Source organism: Miscanthus floridulus, chromosome 14 (assembly GCF_019320115.1).
Source record: "Miscanthus floridulus cultivar M001 chromosome 14, ASM1932011v1, whole genome shotgun sequence".
NCBI classification, from domain to species: Eukaryota; Viridiplantae; Streptophyta; class Magnoliopsida; order Poales; family Poaceae; genus Miscanthus; species Miscanthus floridulus.
The window spans coordinates 51,954,767-51,973,833 of record NC_089593.1 but is presented as its reverse complement, the minus strand read 5'-3'; the positions used below and the strand labels follow the sequence as shown (position 1 = coordinate 51,973,833).

Here is a 19,067-nt window from a genome sequence, read left to right as displayed (position 1 = left end):
AAGTAATACTATCTACATTTTGAACCTTTGTGGTCATTGATGACAAACGGGGGGAGAAACAAAGAAAGTAGTAAAGATAGTAAAAAAGGGGGAGAAATATCATAAAGGGAGAGAAACATAATGATATGACAAAGGAAAGGGATCAACTATAAAATTTTTGAGCACACAAGTAGGGGGAGCAAGCTCATGAACTTGTATGGTGCATTTGAATGTGCATTTCATATGTTTCCTTGCATGGCACAAGTTTTAAAATTCAATATCTATGCTTGTGTGGTGTATGCTAGTCGTCGGTTTGAATGATGAAATGAAAACTAGCATGCACAGGATATCTAGTGATTTCATTTCCAAATATTTCTAAGTGGTATTGAGCTAACCATGGTGCTAAGGATGGTATGTTGGTGCACTCCGATTTGTATCACGCTTCAAAGGTCCATCTTTTATACCTTAGCATCATGTGGTAGACATTGACTCCTATATTTCCTATTTAAGAATATGTGCAAGCTACAATCCAAACTCTTAGCACATATGTAGGGGGAGCAATTACTACCATTTGGGGTTCATGAAACTTGTCCATATCCTTTTACACATGGTAAATATGCTTGGGCAAGCAACATGGATTCAATTGAATTTCAATTCATATCTTTGTGAAAGGGTTGTCATCAATTACCAAAAAGGGGGAGATTGAAAGCTCTAGTTTGGTTTTGGTGAATTGATGAAACCCTAAGTGCTAACCTAGTTTATCAAGTGATCATGAGATAGGTAGCACACTCCAGATGATGAAGCAAATGAATATCATAGCATGATGATGATGATACCATGATGATGATCAAGTGCTTGGACTTGGAAAGAAGAAAGAGAAAAACAAAAAGCTCAAGGCAAAGGTATAAACCATAGGAGCTATTTTGTTTTGGTGATCAAGACACTTAGAGAGTGTGATCACATTTAGGATTGATAGCCATACTATTAAGAGGAGTGAAACTCATATCAGAATGCGGTTATCAAAGTGCCACTAGATGCTCTAACTCATTGCATATGCATTTAGGATCTAGTGGAGTGCTGACACCCTTGAAAATGTTTGTGAAAATATGCTAACACATGTGCACAAGGTGATACACTTGGTGGTTGGCACATTTGAGCAAGGGTGAAGAAGATAGAGTCGAAGAGGAGTTAGCCGCGCTGGTTATAGAGTGACCGGACACGTCCGGTATTTGGCGATGAACTTCTCGACCGGACGCATCCGGTCGCCACACCGGACGCGTCCGGTGTGAATCAGAAAACACAGAGTTCGGTAGAGCAGTCGATTGGACACTGGCAGCATCTAGTCCAGTGTGACCGAACGTGTCTAGTCGAGCGTGGATGCTTACTGTACTCCACCGGACGCTGAGGCTCAGCGTCCGGTCAGTTTCTAACAGACGCATCCGGTTGGCCTGGTGGCTTACTGGACTCGACCGGACTCGGTGGCTCAGCGTCCAGTCATTGGAAGTTCTTCGTCCGGTCTAAGCATCCGATCACATGAAAGTGTGGGCTGCAACGGCTACCTTGTCTTGAACAGGACACGTGGTGGTCTAGGAGAGACCAGACACGTCTGGTCGACCTACCGGACACGTCCGGTATTCACGACCGAAGCATTCGGTGCTGCGTCCGGTCAATATGACCGGAGCGTCCGATCGACCCATGTTCAGTGCAGTAAGGAGCCCAATGGCTCTATTTCTTGGGGGCTTCTATTTAAAGCCCCATGGCCAGCTCGAGCTATGACCTTTGCCATTTTCATTGACATAGCAACCTTGTGAGCTTAGCCAAAGCCCTCCCACTCATCTCCATCATTGATTCATCATCTTTATGAGATTGGGAGTGAATCCAAGTGCATTGCTTGAGTGTTTGCATCTAGAGGCACTTGGTGTTCGTGTTTCGCTGTGGATTTCGCTTGTTACTCTTGGTGGTTGCCGCCACCTAGACGGCTTGGACAGCGAGGATCATTGAGCGGACGGTGGTGATTGTCTCCGGCTCTGATCGTGGTGATTATGAGGGGTTGTTGACCTTTCCCTAGCAGAGAGCCAAAAGGTACTCTAGTGGATTGCTCGTGGCTTGTGTGATCCTCATCTTGTGTTGGTTGTGCAGCACCCTATTGAGGGTTTGGCGTGTGAACCTCCAAGTGAGTGAATCGCCACAACGAGGACTAGCTTGCCGGCAAGCAAGTGAACCTCAGTAAAAATCATTGTGTTCATCATTGATTCCGAGGTGATTGGTCTTCATTATTATTCATCCTTGTGATTGATTGGTTCTTTCATCTACACTGCGGTATAACCCTCTTGATCACTCTCTTCACTTTACCGCAAACTAGTTGACAAGCTCTTTAGTGTAGCTAGTTGTGAGAGCTTGCTTGCTTGGTTGGTGTGGCTCTTTAGTTAGCCTTTGAGAGCACACTAACATAGGGTAGTGCCATAGCTGTTGTGTGAATCGACACTATCTAAACTAGAATTGTGGTAGGTGGCTTGCATTTTGAGTAAGCTAGCGCAACACTTGCTTCGCCTCATAATTGTCTAACTATTTTGTTAAGTGATGTTGTAGAAATTTTATTAGGCTATTCACACCCCCTCTAGCCATTAGGACCTTTCAGTCGTACTCGAGTAGGGTTTGTTTTAGGCTCTAGGTATAAATACCAAACCCCGGCTATTGTAAGGAACAACCAATCAATCAAATATAAGTCAATTACTTTTTTCAACTCTGGCCACCCCTTAGGAGTAGGAGTAGAGTAGATCTTCTGAGTTCTTCGGCAAGTACGGCTGCATCGATCCAGTCAACCTCCACTGCTTATTGTAAGTACCGTCATGGTTTATACCTCTATTCGTATGGCTGCATCGATCCGATCGACCCCCACTGTGGCTCTGGTATAAGCTAGTTATCGACTCTTGTCTAATTCAAGTATGGCCTGTGTGATTCTTGCTCACATCCCACTGCTTGAATTGGATCAAGGTCAAGTTATCGGCTCTATCTTAGAGTGGTAGTCTTTGATAGATTCATTAAGTTACCGATATTGCTTATTGCTTTCATTGTTTATCTAATTACAGCAATATCACTCTGCCTGATTGAGATTGATCTGGATCGGCCTTATATCTTGTTTAACTCATCGTTTGCTAATCTAGAACTGATCTAATCTGCATCTTAAGCGATGAGTTATGTTTTTATTGGCTATTTTGCGTCAATCTTAATCGTGCATAGCGTGCGGTTAAGGCATGTTCGATCTTGAGTAGATCTATCGGTTAGCGAGAACCATTTCATGGCCCATCATCATGGCCTGTGGGATTCTGCCTCTCACCCCACTATTGGCACCGTGGAGTGGGGATCGTTGGTTGATAGACCCGTTCCTAAGAAGGCATGACCTTAACTATGCGCTATGCCTGAATCGGCTATTTAGCCGATATTGAATGCTTTCATGAACAGTTCACATCACGAGATCGTTGAAGTAGGGATAAGTTGAAAGATGTGTTAGCCCCATGATCTTGTTATTGTATTATGGCCTGCATGATTCTGCCTCATGCCCCACTGATATTAGTAATGAGTTGGGGTCATTGAGTCTATTGTTGTTTCTACGGCCTGCATGATTCTGCCTCATGCCCCACTAGTCATGGTGATAGATGAGATCTAACATGTTTATTAGATTTATCTTTATTAAACGATTAAGTGATGTTGAATTGTTTCTTTATAAGAAGGAGTTCGGTTACTCATAATCGTTGGCTCAGTATGGACCGATCATCATTGATATCTTATTGCCATTGATTAATATTCGTTTAAATAATATTTATCCTGAATGAAAAAAGATTCTCTTCACATGACCCCTTGAGCTCTAACTAACTTCTTCTCATGAATATACTAGAATCGGCTATTTAGCCGATTTCCTCCCACATCGGCTCTCACAGTCATACATTCAGAACTATCTGGTAACACCAACAAGTTCCGCCCTTAATTACTGATGAACTTTCTCTCCTTGTCAATTGTAGGGTCAAATTGACTGGCACGCCTCGGGAGGATTGCGCAGGATCGACCACCCCTGCGCTGAAGCTAGGCAGATCTGCTCCATCGAGCGGACCCTTCTGGCTTGCTGCATGTGTCCTCGGCATAGGACGAAATTCTATGTCGACACACATTTCAGGCACGCCCGGTGGGACACCATAATCGTCATGACAGTTCACAATAACGACAACATCCTTATGGTACATTATGAAGACATGCCTGATGAAGATAAGGATACCATCAACTAAGCTATAGAAGAGTTTCAGAAGAAGTGTTTGTTGTCCTACACCAAAACACGTGACAACACAATTATTCAGAAATTTCCACTACCAAGAGTTCTACTACATGGGCAGATAGATACGTTCAAAGTTGAAGATAGGCATTTCTTTATGGAAGCTATAAACAAGTCTGTTCGTGATGCCATATCAAGCCGCAATGAAGCTTTTGTTGACGCGTTTCACAACGCCATGAAAGAGGCGATTCATAGAATTCTAGTTGGTCAGGTTGGATCGACTTGTTATAATATTCTAGATCCATTGACCCAAGGGACTAATCAAGTTGGTACCAGTCATCAAGAAGCGGCACCAACTAGTAATGGTGGCGTCCAGACACTTCAAGGTTCATCTAAACAAACTCCAAGTACTGCTAAAAATCAGATACAATGCAATCTTGGACCGTCAATACAGCATGTGCAGCAGCCGGCGGGGCAAAGTCAAAACCAGATGATCAATTTTGGCACATTAGGCCACATACCGTCGTCGGCTCAGAAGGTAACACCATCCATTCAGAGGATCCATAGAGATATAGATCCTTATGTCTAAAATCAGAGACTTCAAGCAGCAAGCCAGCAAAGGACCCAACAGATTGAGATTCCACAAGGCTATCACTATGGCACAGATTATAACACCCCCCATATGATACCAAATCCAGGATATCAATGCACGCGGGATTTCAATCCACAGATGGGTCAGCAAGTATCGAGAAATCCAAATCCACAGGCTGACAAGTTACTGCTGAAGGTGACTGACATGATGAAGAATTAGTTCGGTCTGAAGCTAAAAGGAATAACTTTTTTGTACAAATGCCCATATCCAGAATGGTATGATTTGGTCGCTCTTCCTGCAAATTATAGGCTCCCAGAGTTCGCCAAGTTCACTAGTCAAGACGATACAAGCACAATAGAACATGTCAGTCGATATCTTACACAATTAGGCGAAGCATCAGTTGAGGATGCCCATCGAGTTCATTTCTTCTCCTTGTCCCTATCAGGGCCGGCCTTTACTTGGTTCTCGTCATTACCAATCAACTCCATTGCCAATTGGGCCAACCTAGAGAAGAAGTTTCATACATATTTTTACATTAGGACTGGAGAGAAGAAAATAACCAATTTGACAACCATGAGATAGAGGACTAATGAATCGGGCACTGAGTTTCTTCAGAGATTCTGAGAGACTAAGAATCTGTGTTTCTCATTGAGCTTGGTCGATGATCAACTAGCTGCTTTAGCCGACTAAGGAATGCTGCCAATATGGAAAGAAAAGTTGCTAGGACAAGAGTTTGACAACTTAAGACAATTGGCTTAATGAGTAGCAGCACTTAATAGCCAATTCCAGAGCATACACAGAGATACCCAATTCCAGAAGAGTACCTCAGTGGCCGAAGCTTACGATCCATATTCAGTCGATGACGGCTATGAAGATGAAGAAGAAGAGGTTGCTGCAGCTGAATGGAATTGGGGCAAGACAGTGATGGTGTCAAATCCTTGGGGAAGAGGAGTTGAGGAGAGTTATGACTTTGATGTTACCAAGTCATACAAACTCTTTGATTTCTTGCTTGAGAAGGGGCAGATCAAGTTTCCCGATGGTCATGTCATGTTGCCCCCTGATCAGTTGAAGAACAAGAAGTTCTGCAAATTCCATAACGCTACTTCTCATTCCACTAATGAATACAGAATCTTCAGGCAGCATATACAGAGAGCTATTCAGCAAAGGAGGCTCAAATTCGATACACCTCGGAAGATGAAAGTCAATGATAATCCTTTCCCAAGAGATCAAAACATGGTTGATGCAGGACTGTTCAAAGGAAAAACCAAGGTCCTAACATCGACCAAATCAAGAGAAGCTAGGACAGTCGATCCCAAAATGCAAATATCGGCTGATGAGTATAGAGAGATTAGATGACGTCATGTCGAACAAAAGAGCTGATACGAGCAGAGGAAGACGTCGAAAGCAGAGATATTAAAGCTGCGGGTCACATCTCGGATTCTGTTGAATAAATGGCAGTGGCAGAAGGAAAAGGATTATCAATGTTGGTTAAAAGATCAAGCATACCAGCATCAATTAGAAGAAGAGAGGGATGAAAGGGAACAAGCTAAAATACATTGGAATTGTCCCTTCTTTAGACATTGCTGGAATAAAGGTTTGAAGTTGCCTACTAGACACGACTGTCCAAAATTAATATCGGGAGTATAGGCAATCTCGAACCAACTGCCGGTCTATCCATGCTCAAGATGTATATCATCATAACAACATGGACCGGCGCTTAAAAACGAAAGTGTTCATGATCGGTTGGGAAAAAAGGGTCATTGGATAGGACTGGGCTGATCATGAAGAGGAAGGCACTGAAAGAAGATACACATGGCAGGAAGGCCAGTGGTGCCCAGGAGATTTGACGAGAAGCCAAAAGAGGAGGGTGCAGCACCTAAGGAACAGAGAGATGGAACAGGCTCAGGCACCCAGTAAAACTCAAGTATGGCATACCAAGCAGATAGCTGATAAGAGGCAACCATCGGCTAATATCCAAATGGCTTTTCTATTACCATCAGAATTCAGAGCTCCGGTAGATCAGGAAGTTTATTCAGACTATTACGAGTTAGAGTATGAAGAGATGGTTGCCAAGTTAACAGTTGTGCAGCAAGCAATATTTGATAAGCCAGTCAAGCATTGGCACTTAAAGGCTTTATATATGAAATGTTTTGTTGATGGGAAGCCGATGAACAAGATATTGGTGGACGGAGGTGCTTCTGTCAATCTTATGCCATACACCACTTTCCGTAAGCTTGGCAAGGGACCAAGAGATTTGCTTGAGACCGACATGATGCTTAGAGACTTCGGTGGAAATACATCCAAGACCCAGGGGGCAATAAACGTCGAACTGACAATCGGGAGTAAAACTCTGCTCACCATGTTCTTTGTCATTGATGGGAAAGGATCATACAGTTTAGTCCTCGATCGTGATTAGATTCATGCAAATTGCTACATACCATCGATCATGCATCAGTGTTTGATTCAATGGCATGGAGATGATGTCGAACTGGTTCGTGCTGATGAGTCCGTAAGCATCGCAATAGCTGATCCAGTCTTTTAGGAACTAGGAGATTTCGAATGTTTCTCTGGCAAGACATGGGAAGGAGACTTTATTAAAATCAGCAATAAAAGCCAACAGCCAATGCAGGCGATCGGCTCTGAGAGTTTGTTTTAGTGGAAAAGTCACAGCTTCACGTCGGCCATTGGATCAAAGGAAAAATGAGTATTAAGTCTTGGAGATGGGCTTTAGGCTAACGTATCATGTATGTGAATGCTGAGTCAAAATGTAAGTGCGATTCAGAGTTAATGGATTTCTTAAGAGAATTTCTGGTTCGCTTAATAGGACGCTTGACCTAGGTTAATTACTTGTTTCACATTTGATATTGAAAGTTCTATGGGACATTATCCTAGCGTCTGATCAACATCTGATAGCCAATTCATTCTTGGCTCTAATAGCCGGTACCAGAAGGGTATCACCTCTAGTTCAAAAAATAAAAATCTTCAAAGACAGTAATAGCCGATACGATGTGTATCGCCTATAGAACAAAGACGAAAGAAAAAGCAGTCATACGCAAAGGTACCAAATGGCTGAAGGAGGGAAATCGAAGGATTCTCTTAATAGAAGTTGTGTTTGCAGACTCAACTAGATTAAGATCAGAAGTATGAGATTAGTTGTCTTAAATCGGCTCTTTAGTCAAAACAAAGATACAACAAGACAACAGAAAAGTATGGTCATACATGCATTAACTTATGAATTACAAGTTCAAGACATCCTGGATAATTTTCAATAGTTCTAGCCGGACAACATCAACTTCTGCAATCTTTTGCTTGTACTCTTCAGCTGTTCTAGGAGTGTTCTCAAGGCTCCTACAAATGGCTCTGCTTCTTTTTACTTTGGCCAGCAATTCCTATTTCTTCTATTTGATGGCATTGGGAATTTGGGCTAGAGTAAACTTGCGACGGTCAATGGCAGCTTTCATGCTTTCCAGTTCCATCTCAAGTACAGCACGTTTGATTTTCTAGCTGGGAAAGCTCCGGATTGGTCCTAGAGGAGGAATTTTTAGATCATCAATTAGCTGCATCAACTCTTTAGCCTCTTGCTTGTTGGCGCTGTCTTGGGCCATCAAAGCTTCACGGTTGGATAGGTTTCTCTGAATCTTTTTCGCCTTTAGAGCTTGATCTTCAAAAGAAGACAAATATAACAAGACTCTAGAAAGGGTTGGAGATGGATCACCCTTTACGGCCAAGAAGACTCTCTGCATCAAGTCAGTGTCTTGGATCAGATCGGCTACGTCCTTCTTGAGCATTGGCAATATATGTCTTAGCCGCTTTCTGGTCTCTTTCGATAGGGCTTCACTAGGAGAAGTAGCTGACGATTTGATTTCATCCTCATCAAAATATTCCTAAATAATTAAGAGAATGGCTCTAGGCTGGAAGATTGGATGCCTATGTACAAGACAAAACTTGATTAGAAGGTTTGGCTCGATTTATCGCAAAGTGAACAACGAAGAAGATATGGCGCCTTCTCTATAGCAGCCTCTGTCAGAGGGGAAGGGGCAGCTGATGATGCTCCAATAACATCCAGCTGAGTCGGCTCTAAACTTCCAGCATTGGCATCTGCAATGGTAGGGGAAATTTTCAGTTCACGATCATCACGATGGTAAAGACATATAGTTTCCTTACCATCAGGTGTGCCCCGGATTAGGGAATCGGTAGTCTGAACACTGACCATAGGATTATTCCCAATATCAATTGGATCATTGCCAATAGGTGAACTACCAGATTCCTGTTCTTGCACGAATGTTTCATCAAAAGATGTCTGGAATAATGAATAGCCAAATAAGAGGTGGGGATAACAATGAATCAAGAAATCAAGAAGGATGCCCTAGTAAATTTCAAAGATGGAACTTACATTTTCTGTCGTTATGGGAGTATCAGTTATTTTAGCCGAGATCGGCTCCACTTGTGGATTAGCCGATGAAGGTTCAGTTGGGGTTGAATCAAATGCCTAGGATAGCAGTCCGGCGCCCAAAGTAGACTGTGATGCTATGCTCGATAACTATGAAGGAACGAGGTTAGAAAGTTAAATACCAATCCGAGGAAAAAGTGAATTGATTACCTGAATAGCTAATGGTCTCGTTCTATGCAGTCTCTTCCTAGTAGTAGCTTTCTGAGTTACCCCTAGAGACGCCTTGCGCTTTGGGGGGTGATGTGTCACAATTGTGGAAGCAGCAGGGGTTCTCATCAACCTCTTCAAGGAAGGTGCAGCTGATCCCATCCTTGAAACTGGGCATGAGGGTTGATAATCTATGGGACACCCTCTCCTGTCTAGGCTTGGAGGGTCGAATTCGACGTCCTGAAAGGATCAATCAGAATGATTAGCAAAAGGATTCACCAAGTAGTCTATCTAAAAAGAGAAATAAAAGATTACCTCGCTACCAGATGCAAATTCCTCATCCAGAGCTATACACAGAGGGTGGACTGGCCCACAGAAAAGATGGGAACGCCATTCTTGCCACCAGGTGTCGAAGAGGCTGGAAGAGAAACTGGCTATGACCCAGTCATGCAAGGAAAAAGAAGGAAGGTCTGACCCCAATTGAAAGATTTTGGAAGCTTCCAGCACGTCGCTGACATCTTCCCTCGGCTTCAAGATGTTCTCAAAGAATAGGCGGGGGGGGGAAATTAGCTGAGGCTGAACTGATGGGCCATAAAAGAAGGGTTGTAAAACTCATAGGTTGGAGGATTGCCTGGGGTGGAGGAGCCTTTGACAATTTTTCCACGACCGTGATGAAATTCGGCCAGAAGAACACAGGGCTTAATAAAGGTATTAAAGATCGCGGCTGCTATCTCGTTCGAGCAGCCGGACTCAAATCGGAACTTGAATGGAAAGATCAATTCATCATCCTCCTTGTAAGGTAGCCAAGTCAGGATAGCTGCATCAAACCCTCTGTAAAGCTTTTTGAAGAAGTGGCCAGCATCAAAGTCAATGGTTATGGCAGATGCAACCTCGCCATAATTCATACACTATCGAGTTCTTCCTTATTCGCCTCTATATTCCTCATCAAAATTGGAGGGAAAACTCAAACCTCTGAGATCAGGCCTTACTGACTTATCCATGTACAGATTGAGCCACAATTGTATCAGCCACCAAGGGCCGCTGATAGTCTGTACTGGTTCATTCTTCAGTAGTTGAGTGGCCACTTGGTACATCAGATGATAAGCAGCTCCTAGCAGATATTTTCCAAGACAGATATCCTTACCTAATGCCAGGTGTTCTGCCATAAGTTTGTAATTATAAGTCGAGCCACAAGACGACCCACAAAAGATAAATTTCTCTAGCCATATATTCAGAAAGGCCACGTACTCTCGTTCACTAACAGATGATCCATCCTCAACATGATTCAGAATGTAACTCACCCATCTAGTACAGTCTGCTATCTTGGCCAGTCGTTTGGAACTAGCACTCAAGTACTCATAAGGTTGCATTGATCCAGTAGTTCTAAGGCCGGTCAACATGTATACATCGGCCAGGGTAATGGTCATTGGGCCATGGCAAAAAATGAAAGCATTTAGAGCATTGGACCAAAAATAAGAAGCAGAGATCAGGAGTGAATCGTTTCTCTCCATTTCAAGCAACAAAAGTGTCAGACACTGATTCAGATCATAAAGCTCCCAATCTCCACCTTTTTCGCGGATACCCTACAAAACCAGTCTCTCCATCCCTTAGGCGCTTTAGGCCAATTTCTGAAGGGAGTTTTGTTCCAAGAAGACAAGTCCACTATTGACCTTTTAAAAGGGATCTGGTAGGTTTCTTGGCAGACAAAATCAGATGGATCAGGGTCTCCCATCGGCCCGAGGAAGTAAGCATTAGGGACAACAGTCGATGGAATCAAGATCTCGTTCTTCATTTCCTAGAAATCGGATAAAATAAATTCAAAAGGAGCAGAAATATAGGGTAACGGCTGACACCTGGAGGACAAAAACTAGAAACATACCTTAGGAACATGATCATAGGTCGCCATCATAGCCGGAGCAAGTCTAGATCTAACAAAGATAGCTTGAATAAACAATTTGACAGAACGATGGATTTGCTAGGGTTTGGGTCCCCAGTGACGGTGGCATCGGCTGTTGAAGTTGGCTCCAGAAAAGAGGGGAAAACAAAAGGCTGAGTGCATCGAAAGAGGCACTATTGATGTTATGTGAGGCTCAGGCCGAAAAGTCAGGAGTTATGCGTATTTCTCTGATAAGGATGGTTGCGGCACGGTAAACCGATGAGTCAGAATTTTGGGATAAAACCATTTTTATCCCAAAATTGGGGGGCATATGTTTACACCAAAATTTGGGAGAAAGAACATGGGAACTTGTAGACTTTCAAGGTTGTGCCAGTCAAGAAAGATCGATGTCAGTCGATTCAAATACAAATCTAGGAATCGGCTTTCTTCGGACAGCGCCAGCAGATAACGACAGAGGCTACGCTCGACGCTAGGAGGAAAATGTGTTGGACTCTACAAAAAGGGAAAGATTAGAGTCCAAGTTATCTTAAATTAGGAATGTTTTTATTATGCCAAAGATTGTATTAAGTCATACTCGAGTAGGGTTCATTTTAGGCTCCGGGTATAAATACCAAACCTCGGCTATTGTAAGGAACAACCAATCAATCAAATACAGGTCAATTACTTTTTTTGACTCCGGCCACCCCTTAGGAGTAGAAGTAGAGTAGATCTTGGCGAGTTCTTTGGCAAGTATGGCTGCATCAATCTGGTTGACCTCCACTGCTTGTTGTAAGTACCGTCATGGTTTAAACCTCTTTTCATATGACTGCATCAAACCGGTCGACCCCCACTGCGGCTCTGGTATAAGCTAGTTATCGACTCTTGTCTAATTCAAGTATGGCCTGTGTGACTCTGCCTCACACCCCACTGCTTGAATTGGATCAAGGTCAAGTTATTGGCTCTATCTTAGAGTGGCAGTCTTTGATAGATTCATTAAGTTACCGATATTGCTTATTGCTTTTATTGTTTATCTAATTACAGCAATATCACTCTGCCCGATTGAGATTGATCTGGATTGACCTTATATCTTGTTTAACTCATCGTTTGCTAATCTAGAACAGATCTAATCTGCATCTTAAGCAATGAGTTATGTTTTTATTGGCTGTTTTGCATCAATCTTAATCATGCATAGCGTGCGGTTAAGGCATGTTCGATCTTGAGTAGATCTATCGGTTAGCGAGAATCATTTCATGGCCCGTCATCATGGTCTATGGGATTCTACCTCTCACCCCACTATTGGCACCATGGAGTGGGGATCGTTGGTAGATAGACCCGTTCCTGAGAAGGCATGACCTTAACTATGCGCTATGCCTGAATCGGCTGTTTAGCCGATATCGAATGCTTTCACGAACAGTTCACATCATGAGATCGTTGAAGTAGGGATAAGAAGAAAGATGTGTTAGCCCCATGATCTTGTTATTGTATTATGGCCCGCATGATTCTTCCTCATGCCCCACTGATATTAGTAATGAGTTAGGGTCATCGAGTCTATTGTTGTTTCTATAGCCTGCATGATTCTGCCTCATGCCCCACTAGTCATGGTGATAGATGAGATCTAACATGTTTATTAGATTTATCTTTATTAAACGATTAAGTAATGTTGAATTGTTTCTTTATAAGGAGTTCGGTTACTCGTAATCATTGGCTCAGTATGGACCGATCATCATTGATATCTTATTGCCATTGATTAATATTCGTTTAAATGATGTTTATCCTAAATGATAACCGATTCTCTTCACACGACCCCATGAGCTCTAACTGACTTATTCTCATGAATATGTTGGAATCGGTATTTAGCCGATTTCCTCTCATATTGGCTCTCACAGCCATACATTCGGAACTGTCTGGTAACATCGGCAAGTTCCGCCCTTAATTATTGATGAACTTTCTCTCCTTGTCAATTGCAGGGTCAAATTGACTGGCATGCCTCGAAAGGATTGTGCAGGATCGACCACCCCTACGCTGAAGCTAGGTGGATCTGCTCCATCGAGCGGACCCTTCTAGCTTGCTGCATGTATCCTCGGCAAGGGATGAAATTCTATGTCGATAGGACGCTCCTTTCATATAGATGTTGCATGATTGACGAGAGTGAAGTGAATGCGGCAGGAAAGCTAGACACAAGAAGGAATCAAGAAAAGGAGCTTTTCACCACCATGACACGTATGAGACTTGAATGCCTAGTGTCGTTGTGATAGGTCCTTTCTATACTTTTTTTACTCCAATCCAAGCAGTCACAACAGTCGAGGGGCAGACTGGTTGCTACGACATTCAAAACTGATGACCCTTTTATACTGTGTCCTACGAGATTAAATATACAGCGGCCGCAATTTCTTGCGATCGTAGTAAAATTCAACAGCTATGTCCCATCCGTTATGCATTAGATCTAAGGTGATACTTGTTAAGATGAACTCCTCACTGCATGGTTCTTGCAAGTTCAACAAATTTTATCGAAGACTACTGATACATGTTTGGTTCTTGCAAGATCAAAGCCACTCATGACAACTAGTACTACTAATACATATTTGGTTCAACAAACCAAGGCACAAAGCAACCCTTGCGTAGTTGCACTGAGTGAATTAAATGCATGAGGAAAGCCTCTGCAGTTATTTCACTCCAAGCATTCACAACAGTCGAGGGGTAGACTGAAGAGTGAAGAAGAGTCGCTCTTGCTTTCGTACGCAATTTCTCTTGCTTGGTTTTATAGAGTAACAGCTAGCTAGAGATGGCTATATGGTTTCATAGGTCGTGATCGTCTGCACTCGCTCAACTGTGGCTGAAGATGTGTCTTCAAATCCAACTACCTTACTAGTACTTCATGCATGCATCCACAGCTGGTGTAGCTATTCTTTGTAGCACAGACAATATGGCAAAAGTTCTAGTCATAGCTCAGTAGCAGAGTAAAATGTCTAGGCTGGTCAAATTTACACGACTCGGACTATGAGGCGTGCATACGATTTATAAGAAATAGGCAAATGTTATTTTGTCAACACTGTACTTGTCTATATATATTTGGTCAACAGAGTTTAACCCACCTAATACAAAGTTCAACAAAAGTCCATTTACATAGATATTATTAGAACAAGATAAACTAAAGAACATCATAATTATCTCCAGTGAACATTGAAAACACAAATCAAAATATTAGTGTTATGAGATACTTGAACATCACACCTATTTCAGAAATAGAGAACAAGGGCATATCTCTAATGCTATAGATACTAAATGTTAACATCATTTGACCATGTTGCTACTGCTCAGTTGAAAGGAACTACATGAACTCCACCAATCTTTGGATCATTTGGACGGATCGTAAGATAACAGATACGATGAGAAAATACTTCTGCACCACGGACTCATAGAGGTATGAAAGCAAAGTCTGGAGATCTGCATTTAAATGAACCGCAACAAATACATAGGGTCCTAGATGATCCTCAGCAAGATGGTAGTTTCGATGGCCAAGAACTTGATGAACAACTACAGAAGCAATGGTACACCTACTATAAAAGTTAGAATGTACTGCAAGCACTACAACCCTTGTTTGTAGGCCACGGCAAACACAAAGCTCGCAGAAGACATAGCAATACATAGACATGTCCCAAGAATGATCATAGCTATCCATGATATATGTAAAAAGAAAACAATATGTAGAAAAAAAAACAAAAAACAAAGATGCCTAGTAGTAGGGTGGAGGGAAAAAGCTTTGGGATAGAACTAAAGTAGGAGCTCTGGAGAGCCTTCCTCTCGCCCCTTGTCTCTGTTGTTATATAGTTTGTGGTTCATGGACCACCCCATGACCCACACGCGCGTAGTGTTCGCCTAAATGGTTTAAATGGACAGTAAACAGTAAACGGTGGTAAACTGTCTTGTTTAGGGGGTAAACAGAAATTAAACGGTTGGCCGTTTAAACGGTCAAAAACGGCAAAAACGGTCTAAATGGCCTAAATGGAACGGAGATAAACAGCATTAAATGGGCTAAACAGCTGTTTAAAGGGCTGTTTAGGTGAACACGAGGTAAATCTAGTTTAGTTTTGTATGGATAAATTTGTATACTTAAGTTTATTATATTTATAAATATGTACACTTGATATGTAACATGCATAAATATTTATATTTGGTCCTTTTCACATGCATAAATATATATACATACCAAAATAATTGATTTTTACTCGGATAAATATATATAAATGCTAGAATACTTGATTTTTAACATGTACATATATAATTATATGTATTTTTTAAAGTAGAAAACCGTTTAGATCGTTTAACTTCATTTAAACACCGTGTAAACAGCCTAAACGCTAAACGAAGGGCGATCGTGTAAAAAACGTTTACCGTTTAGGAAAACATTGCGCGCGCGGCTGCGCGCCCACGTCCCCACATATACGGCGCAAGAGTTGACACAAGTTGTATTTTGTTGTTTCATCAAAACTACGATCTGGCATGTCAAGATTTCTTTAGTATCGGACTATCTTAGGTCTTGTTTGGATGGACTATGACTAGTTAGCCATGGCTAAAAAATAGCCAACTAAAAATTAGTCAATTAGTGTTGTTATTAATCCAGACCTGTTTGTATACTGAACTAATTGTTGCGTTCTATAGATTAGAACTAGTTGTTAGCCCCTGATAGTCGGGTTCTATGGACTACTTGGATAGCCCCTGTATTTCGTAGTGATCTAGATTGTCTATATTTTGTAAGGTCAGGCTGTCTTAGGGTCTAGAAAATTTCAACATCTATACACCCATGTCCTCTGATCAGAAAGGGCAAACACCGTTAGTATAATGTTGACGGTAGTTAACAAACATTATAAACTGTCAATATAACATGTATAAGGGCATAAATATAATCACCATTGAAGATCTAGGGGTTTAAACTAATAAATTCCATGAGTTTTGGTGAATCTGTATTTTTTGCAGGGTTTATCCAAAAACGTCAAGGTGGACCTAGATGTCAGAATTAATCATGCTTATCCATAGCGAAAACAACCCTAGAATGTTCTAGAAGACTCGAGAGGACTCCACACCAAAGTGGAGGGCATGGCGTCGCTAGCTAGTTCTGGCCAGCCCACCTGTAGGCCAGCCGACCCCTAGGGCCCACCTATCAGCCCCCCATTGCTATGTCAGTTCTCCACCACTTCCTAGATTGCATCTACACCATTTTACACTCCGACCTATATATATCAGCCCCTACCCTTCTCCCTCAGGCATTGCATTCAATTCAAGAGAAGACAGAAACCCTAATCATCCTCAGAGCTCCACCATATTCTAGGGTATAGCTAGTTAGGCTAGGTCTAGAGGGAGACTAGCAGATTTCGCTTGGATTGCTAATCATGTCAAGAGCGTGGTTCGGTATAATCTTTGTACCCCTCTCTTTTGTATCTCTCATTACTTTTATATGTTTGCTACAATTGTTATGACAACATTATTCATATCGTTTATGTTCCTAGTTATCATGTTCATGGTCTACTTTGATAATATACTTAGTATATCTAGATTATCCTTATATTTATGCATAAGTTCATATAGAACTCACTCTAAGGTACCATGGGTGAGTGGTTGACATTGTGTAAGCGTGGTGCTTATACGTTGTTTACCTGTGGATACACCCTATATTTCTGGTCATGTGGTAGATCACGGATGTGACACTCCCGTTGAGTCCTTTGTAGTCCACTCCCCGAATATAGTTATACAAGTACGATCTAGTTACGAAGGAAGTCAAGCTCTGTTCTTAATCTTCCTTAGTAATATCCCTATGTGTAGATATGAAGTTGATCTTAGCCATGACTACTAGGTGTAATTGCACAAATCAATATATGCTTTGACTTATAATTAAGAATGACTTAGGAATTATTCCTCTAATATTCTACTTAACCATGCTAATACCATAGAAAGGAGTACTCAGAGTGATCAATGATTAGTTATTATGCACTATTCATATATACATTTACCTCTTGACTTACCCTTGTTGTGAGTAGAATATTGGTTATGGTTTACTTCTCCATCAATAGCGTAAGTTATCAATACATGTCCTTGCCAGACCTTCCCTATGGTAAAAATATAAATAACGATACCTAGAATACTCTCGGGTAATATGCTACAATGGTATATTATCTGTGCGCTTGCATATTCCTTTCATTTAAATATATTCTTTCTAGTCACATAAAATACTAAAGTACTTATTGATGGTAGTTAACAACCATTATAAACCGTGAACATAACATGTATAAGGGCATAAATATAATCACCAATGAAGGTTTAGGAGTTTAAACTAACAAATTCCATAAGTTTTGGTGAATTTGTATTTTTATAGGGTTTATCTAGAAAACTATCAAGGTGGACCTACATGTCAGATTTAATTGCGCTTATCCACAGCGAAACGAACACCAGAAGACTCTAGAAGACTCAGGAGGACTCCACACAGAAGCGGAGGGCGAGACGCTGCCAGGTGGGGCCGACTAGCCCCACCTATAAGCCGCTCGGCCCTTGGGGCCCACCTATCAGCCCCTCGTTATGTCAGTTCTCCACCGCCTCCTAGGTTGCATCTACGCCATCCTTTGAGTCAGTTTGATCCAGAAGCAAATGTTGGACACCCCAGCCTATATATATCTGCCCATGCACCCCTGAGAGAGGCATAAGTCATTTGAGAAGATAGAAACCTTAATCATCCTCAGAGCCCCACCATATTCTAGGGCATAGCTAGTTAGGCTAGGTCTAGAGGGAGGCAATCAGGCTTCGCTTGGATTCCCAATCTTGTCAAGAGCGTGGTTTGGTATAATCTTTGTACCCCTCTCTCTTTTGTATCTCCATTACTTTTATATGCTAGTTACAATTGTTATGACAAAATCAGTATTCATCTTATTCATGTTCTTTGTTATAATGTTCATTAATCAAAAGGACTTGAGCTGAACTCAAGAAAGTTCCAGCTTTAAAGTCGGAAGACAACCATATAAGTCAAAGCTTAACACCAGAATTTGAAGCTATGGCTAATAGGACTCTCCGTATATTCTCTGCTTCAACTATGGCCAACATCTGTACTGGACCGATAGTCAATGTTGGAGATAATGGATTCGAGCTCAAGCTAGCTCTCATCAACATGGTGCAAGCAAACCAATTTTGTGGAAAGGCACATGAAGATGCGAGTGCACATCTCCAACACTTCCTAGAGATTTGTAGCACTTTCACCATCAAAGGAGTAATCTATGATGCCATATTACTTTGCCTCTTCCCATTCTGACTCTTGGGGAAGGCAAAGCAATTGTTCTATGCCAACAAAGATAAAAATACTACATGGGACAACTGCTCCACTGCCTTTCTAGCAAACTTCTTTCCCATGGGCAAGACCAACGCTCTGCGTGGGAGAATTTCAAGCTTTTAGTAACAACATGATGAATCTATCCTTGAGGCATGGGAATGCTTTCAAGATTACAATGTGGAATGTCCTCATCATGGGATGAAGAATTGGCTACTCATGTAGACTTTCTACCATGGGTTGACCAACAGTACCCATGAGACTATGGATGCTACTGCTAGAGGTGAATTCCTATCATTCACCATACCAGCTGCAACAGCTCTTATGCAAAAGATGGCCTCTAATCAAGGTTGGAATGAAGAACGTGTTCAAACCCACAAGAGGGTTGGAGGTATGCATCAACTCAAGGAGGTAGATATGCTATCTACCAAGATGGACCTACTGATGAAGAAG

At 41.9% G+C, this 19,067-nt stretch overlaps 1 non-coding gene across 1 annotated transcript; it reads right to left on the bottom strand.

The window, feature by feature from the left end:
• Positions 1-18,708: 18,708 nt before the first annotated feature.
• Positions 18,709-18,817, bottom strand: LOC136506206 (small nucleolar RNA R71). Its single transcript, XR_010771431.1, has one exon. It is a non-coding gene; the product is annotated as a small nucleolar RNA R71 (small nucleolar RNA).
• Between the last annotated feature and the right edge of the window lie 250 nt (positions 18,818-19,067).